At 35.9% G+C, this 6,521-nt stretch overlaps 1 long non-coding RNA gene across 4 annotated transcripts; it reads left to right on the top strand.

Moving 5' to 3' along the window:
* The first annotated feature begins 1,983 nt into the window (after positions 1 to 1,983).
* Positions 1,984 to 6,233, top strand: LOC131243884 (uncharacterized). Of its 4 annotated transcripts, none has more exons than XR_009170229.1 (5): positions 1,984 to 2,045; positions 4,000 to 4,070; positions 5,169 to 5,255; positions 5,447 to 5,854; positions 6,187 to 6,233. It is a non-coding gene; the product is annotated as an uncharacterized LOC131243884 (long non-coding RNA). The 4 variants fall into 4 exon arrangements; XR_009170224.1 differs by having other exon boundaries at positions 6,105 to 6,189; XR_009170238.1 differs by lacking the exon at positions 6,187 to 6,233 and adding an exon at positions 6,111 to 6,128.
* Positions 6,234 to 6,521: the final 288 nt, after the last annotated feature.

Raw genomic sequence — 6,521 nt, 5'->3', positions numbered from 1 at the left:
GTGGCCGATCTTTCTCCCCATTTTATCAAATCCAAAAGTGAACCAAAAGCAATCCATCCTTCTAGAGTATTGAGAGGCTTTATTTCTCTAATTGACTCTTCTATGGAAATTTTACGATGAAGTTGTCATGGAATAGTAGCCTAATCTTTCTCGTAAAAATATCCAATCCCTTGCTCTGGCCTATAATTCCTCAAGCGTGGAGGAGGAACCCAGATAGGTTGATCCACCAAAAAATAACTGTGCACCAAGTAGTAATGATGTGCCCACCACTGCATCTAGGAATATGAAGCCGTCACTTGATGATTGTACACTTGAAGAAGAAATCGAGAGCCAAAATTTCTTGTCAGGAGCTGCTTCAATATTAAGGCCCAGTTGTAGGGGCTGACTCCATAGCTCCTCATTGTCCGTGTGACCTCCTCACTTGCCTAGGGCATGACTTGATCATATCTAAATTGTTTAGACAAGCGACTTAGATAGTATGGTTCTCGCCGGAATTCTACTCCTCGTAAGGGAAGACTGTAAGAACGAATGCAAAGAAAGAAGGTTCTCTCAACAGGTTCCAAGTCATTGTTATCCTCAACATCTTTGTCTTCAGCTTGTAATCTAGATAAAAAGGGAAGAAGTCAATAGATTCCATGTATTCAATTTTATCCACTATCCATTCATACCCCTTCTTTATCATTTTTCACTTCAAGAAATGCCATAGGGACAGATGATCGGGATGGACATAAGCCTTCTCTGGGTCATTGTAAGTCCAGGGGAAATAACTGTCAAGCTATTTGGAGAAATAGTGTCATGGAATAAAAGAAGATGTAACTCCTAGTGCTGGGCTTGAGCAGTGCGCCGCAGCATGACCGAAAGCTCTATAACGAGCATAAAATGGGAGGGGCTAGAGAATATTTCTTTCTACCTTCTGCCATCATGCCCGCTGCCACAAATAAATTTGGTCGAATAGTGTCTGAGACTTTTTAAGCTAGGAAGCATGACTAAACTCAACCAATAAGCTAAGAAAGAAGCTAATTCAATCTCAGTGGAGAATTCGGCCGGGCCCCTTATCTTTTTGCCATTGGCTTCTAGTTCGGCACAATGGCTGCCAGAAAACCTGAAAAGGGAGTGAATGAGTAATTTTATATCTATAGGTAAGTATAGTCTGAAAGGTAAGAAAAAAATGTTAAAGCACTTACACTAAGTATCGAGAAGAATGTGCAAGCCATTGAAGAGGGAATATCTTATGAACGTCAGCAAAGTAAGACGTTTCGTGGAAAAGTGCAATTGTTGATGTTGTAATCTTAGGTGTTTTGTTGGGAGCAACATAGGCAAATTCCTCGTTTGAAGGAATGTATTCATCGAGGAAAGATCCAGAGATAGGCAGGCCAACCATCCTATATAAATCCCACAAGGTGATGCTTACCTCTCCGAATGGAAGATGGAAAGAATTTGTAGTGGAAGATCAATACTTCAAAAAGGCTTTATAAATCATCGTGTCCTTTTGGAAGAACTCTGAAGTGGCTTCTATAGCATGATAAATTTTTGTTGCAATAAGGACATCTTCGTACTTCTTCAAGATAACTTTGGCCCATGCAGTGTAATATCACTACCAAAAAAAGGGGCAAAGGATACAGACCACGTTATTTTTCTGCTACGGATATAAGCCTTACCTACAATTACTATAGTTTTAATCTGTAGTTGAAAAGTTAATACACCATTAATAATTAATGGTATTGTAAGGGGCTTTATGATGCCTAAAAAAAAAACTATATGTTATATCTAAGCCATCTATTTATTTGTAAATATTACGTTAGAGGATGAAAAAAAATCAGCTAGATCGAACGCTCAAGTGGACCACACGGTAGAAAACATGGATATTAATTTATAGTTGCTGCTTATGGTGTGGTCCACTTGGGCCTTCAATATGCCTGAAATTTGGTGTCATAAACTAAAATTATTTATCAGAATGGATTAACCAAATACATCATGGTGGCTATATGAAGCATTTGGTTAAGAACTGCAAAGAGATAATAGATCTAAACTTGAGTGGCTGTAAGGTATCTATCGTCAAAGAAGATGCATTTGCCTTATAATTGTTTGTTTGGGGGCCTTGCCCCTATCCACAATTCATTCCATCTTCTATTTCTATTTTTCTTTTGTGATTCTTTATCCATCTTCTGTTTGTATTTTTATATTGGGATTGTTTATTCTGTCACTAAATATGATTGTTTTGGCACCCGAGTTCTTTTATTCCATTAAGAATTTCATGGGATAATTGGAATTGGTGGTTTCTATTGAGATTATCATGCCCACGCACATTTTACTGGCATTCTGAAGATACCTAAATGTTGAGTCTTCTCATTCACCCACTAGTATTGAAATTGCAAAATGGAATTGTGTATTAGATGTTTGAGGTTGAATAAAGTCAAGCACAAATAGAGCTTCATCTTTCCTCCAAAAAAAAAGCACAAATAGATCTTATAAAGTTATTAAGGTAATTTTTTGAGATTTTTATCAAGGTGTAAAGGGTGATGTTTGGATAACATTGTGGTTTTTGCCATCTTCCCTTGTTCTTCTATTATTGTTAGTGTACGAGACTCCCCTTCAATGCAGATATACAGGGGATGGATTTTTCGTCAGATAATGGAATTAAATGTACTTTGCTTGCTTTTTATTGCTCATTCTCAAGCTATAAAGGGTGTCATTTGCAACTGTAGACACTCCTGTATATATTTCCAGTTTCTCTATCATTTTCTATATTTCTTTCTGTCCTTCATTGATAAGGTTACTCTGGCTAATAAAAAAGAAACAAAGCCCATTTAGTGCTATTAGTTGTCTATTATATTTTTAGTGGTTAGGTGCAAAGAAATCTTAAGTGTGGAAGGTGAACTTCTGACAGGAGAATTAGGCATAGATTGATGGATTGGAAACTTGAACTTGAGTGGCAATTAACCCGTAGGTTGAATGATGTTGACTTGGCAGAATGAAAGCAAAAGAAAAATTCATTTCGTTTCACTCTGACACAGGGATGATTTTGGACTTTAGAACTACTTTCTCAATATTTATGGGATTTCTTGGGCATTTTCAATGATGGTAGAAGACATTTAATGGAAGTAAAAATTTCCACTTGTGGATAAAATGGCATTTTCTACTTTCTTTGGAAAGTTCTCCCTCACTGTCCTTGTGGATATGGAAAGGAATGATAAAAGATACAGACATTGGAAGCTTGTAACATAAAAGCAATTTTGGAAAAGAGATTGGTGATGAGATGGAAATAATCACCATTTAGTTCCATCAACCTTAGTTTAGATGGGAGCTCAATTGAGAACTGGTTCTGGTTCTTATAGATGGTTTTTAAGAGATGAGAGGGGAACATAGAAAGATTGAATGTTTCCAAGTTGTTCTTATCAGGACATCCTCATTGTGGTAGGCTAAAAAAGCAAGTCCAGCTTTAGTCTTCTAATTTACAAGGCTAACATGATACTCTTGCAAAAGAGGGTTAGCTAGAGCTTCTTCAAGTATAGTTCTATTTTCTATGGGGAACCTATGAAAAAACTATTTGAGTAAACATCTTTTAAGTTATCAAAATAATGTTGAAAAAACAGCTTTAGGTGCATAAAGATTCCCATTTGAAGCATGTGCTGCATAATAAGCATCCATGAGATTTTATAGAATAGTATCTTAACTGCATAATCTATGTAGAAGTTCTTGTCCACACTCAGGGACTATTTGGTAGCCACCTAAATTGAGTTCATCTCACATTCATCAATCTTTATCATGCATTAGACATCACATTTTAGGATTAAAAATAATCTTGATAACCAACAATCATGATCTCTAACGCATATTATGAGCAACTAAATTCAGATGAACTCATTTTTACGTGTCTAGCAAACAGGCCCATATATAATGCATGAAGATGTTTCCTTGTTATTGTTTCTATACAAATTTTCTAAAATTTGTTTACATTGAAGCTTGTTTTTAACTTTCGGGGTGTAATACGAGTTGCAGAATATAACGGACTAGAGTTTGCATCTAATTGCTGATAATTATCAAGAGTTGGAAGTGTTGAATTTGACGAGGTATGCATTCTCATCAAAAGGTTCTAATTTCATCTCATGTATGAATTCTGATTTTTTGAATTTCAACCTACTCTAAATAGCCGGGATAAGCCTTGATGGTGATGTTAAGAATTCTGAATTTCTTATTGTAAACTAGTGTGGACTACTCATTCAATGTAGCTTGATTTTCATGTATATCAAATGCAGTGATATTATTCTTCCATTCTTGCCCTGAAATTCTCTCATAATCTTTCTCATTTCATCTAGATCATAAGTGGAGACATCTCGTAAATTTGTTCAAAAGTTACATGCATGGCTCGGGCATGGTGTCATTTGGATCACAAGTGGAGGCACCTCGTGAATGCGTGGCTTTGGTATTCATGAGCCCTGTTTGTCTAATATCAAAATCTTCAAGCTTTGCTCGTCTTATGTCTTTCTAGGAGGAGGGGTGCTATTTGTGTTTTTCTTCGCTACCACTCCACAAAAACTTCTTTTAGATGGATTCTAATCTAGCAGCTACTTTGAACATCTAGAGAGTGTACATTGGAAGACTAGAGAATACAACTTTCAGAAACACGATTGGATTGCCGAAAGACTAAGGAGATCTAGAGGAGCTTGCGTTTCCACATGACTAGTCCCCTTCAGAAATTTTCAATCAGCTTGTCCCAAGCATTTTACCTTGGCCTGCAAATGTAAATAGAATAAAAGTTATTGAAACTAATCGGAGGTGCTGAATTCTATGTACAAAATTTAAAGCATAAAGATGATAGAAAGATAATTGTGTGGAATTGCGACACATATAGCCGACATGAAACATATTATGCAAACTTGTTCTCTTGTGAAACATCTCCTGAAGTTCCATTGAAAAATTCCATCATTTTGCTGATGTTTCCCTTAGACAGGGACACATTCTCCTATACATGCAATATTTCCCATCTGATACCGATATGTTTTTGTATCTCAAGGGTACAGTACATGCATCAATATCAATATTGCAAAAACTAATCATCTTATCATTTTATGTGATCTAATTCTAGATTGGTGAAAATGGTAATCATTGCTTGAATCATGCCACATTTCATGCTTATAGATGTAACATAACCCTTCAATCATTCTTAGGTGCATCAAGCTAATAGATGGCAGATTGCAACAGATACTTCTCAAGTGTTCTTCCCTCTGAAGCTTGAACCTTTATGCCCTTTCAAGGTATAGAAAAGGATTTTTATTTTTATTTTTTAAAGTTAGGCTGTAGTTGTACTGACCTTCAAAAAAATGTTGCAGTTGTACTGACAAGCATGAATGCCATGCTTTTGAGTTATGCTCCACCTATTTTGACATGCATGCATGCCTGACTTCAAATGAACATACTAGCTATAATATTCAATCTTTTCTTGCAGCTTAACAGACCAGGCTTATAGGAAGATGGCATTTCTACCACATCTGAAATTCTTAGATCTATGCGGTGTGCAGGTAATCATGCGGTTGAACGCACCCAACACCATGATTTCTACTACTAGGGTGGTTCTATTCTTGATCTAAAGAAACGGTCTTTTGTTTGTTCAACCCAGCAGTGGTACAGCTGAAGGCCACCTTGTAATAAAATAATATGAATTACTTGGAGTAGTGCATATGCAGTATTCCATCAAGTTCTGTTGACATATTTGCATTTTGTTTTTAATTGTGATCCAATCTAGCTAACATATGCTCATTATGTTTTCAAACAAGTCGTAATCATGTAACCAGATCTTTCTCTAAATCTTCCCGTCACTGTCAAAGCTGGTTTTGTTGGTACAATAACCCTGAAGGTACTTTTCTTATCAACTAGCATATTCAATATTTCTGCATAATGCGTACTCAAGACTCCTATTTTGTCATGGATACTTGGAGGCACAGTTGTGTCACTTGTAAACTTCCTTTTATTTCTAGACTGATTGGTTACGTCCACTGATCTTATCTATATCAAATCCTTATTTTGAGAAGTTAATCTATTCAAGATCTTTAAGTGACATGAATATTTCTTTATTCGTTTGTTTGACTTATTTTAAGATTCTATAGAGGCAGGTTGAAATTTTGATCCAAAACAGATTGAAACATGCTTTAAGGTCTACATGGAGTTCATTTGGTCCTATTTGGGTAGGTGTCTTCCATGGCATGTATGGTCATGGCTTGAAGGTACTACAAGAGGTTAATACTAACTGCCTATAACGTGGATTTGATAAAAGATGAATCAGTTATTTTTAATTATTTAATAGCATGCATTCATTTCTACTCTCTCTCTCTCTCTCTCTACACACACACACTGAGGTCCACAATTATTTAATAGAGAACAGACTCAAGCTTAAGCTGGGGGAGATTGTTACCACAATTTCAATATCAGTAAGTATAATTTAGAAGGCAGATTTAAATTTTATTTATTATTTTACTTATTTGTAAATTTGTGCCCATATGCCTTGTTGGAGAAACTAAAAAACT

The sequence above is a fragment of the Magnolia sinica genome, chromosome 1 (genome assembly GCF_029962835.1).
Source record: "Magnolia sinica isolate HGM2019 chromosome 1, MsV1, whole genome shotgun sequence".
NCBI classification, from domain to species: Eukaryota; Viridiplantae; Streptophyta; class Magnoliopsida; order Magnoliales; family Magnoliaceae; genus Magnolia; species Magnolia sinica.
This window is presented reverse-complemented; position numbering and strand designations above follow the sequence as displayed.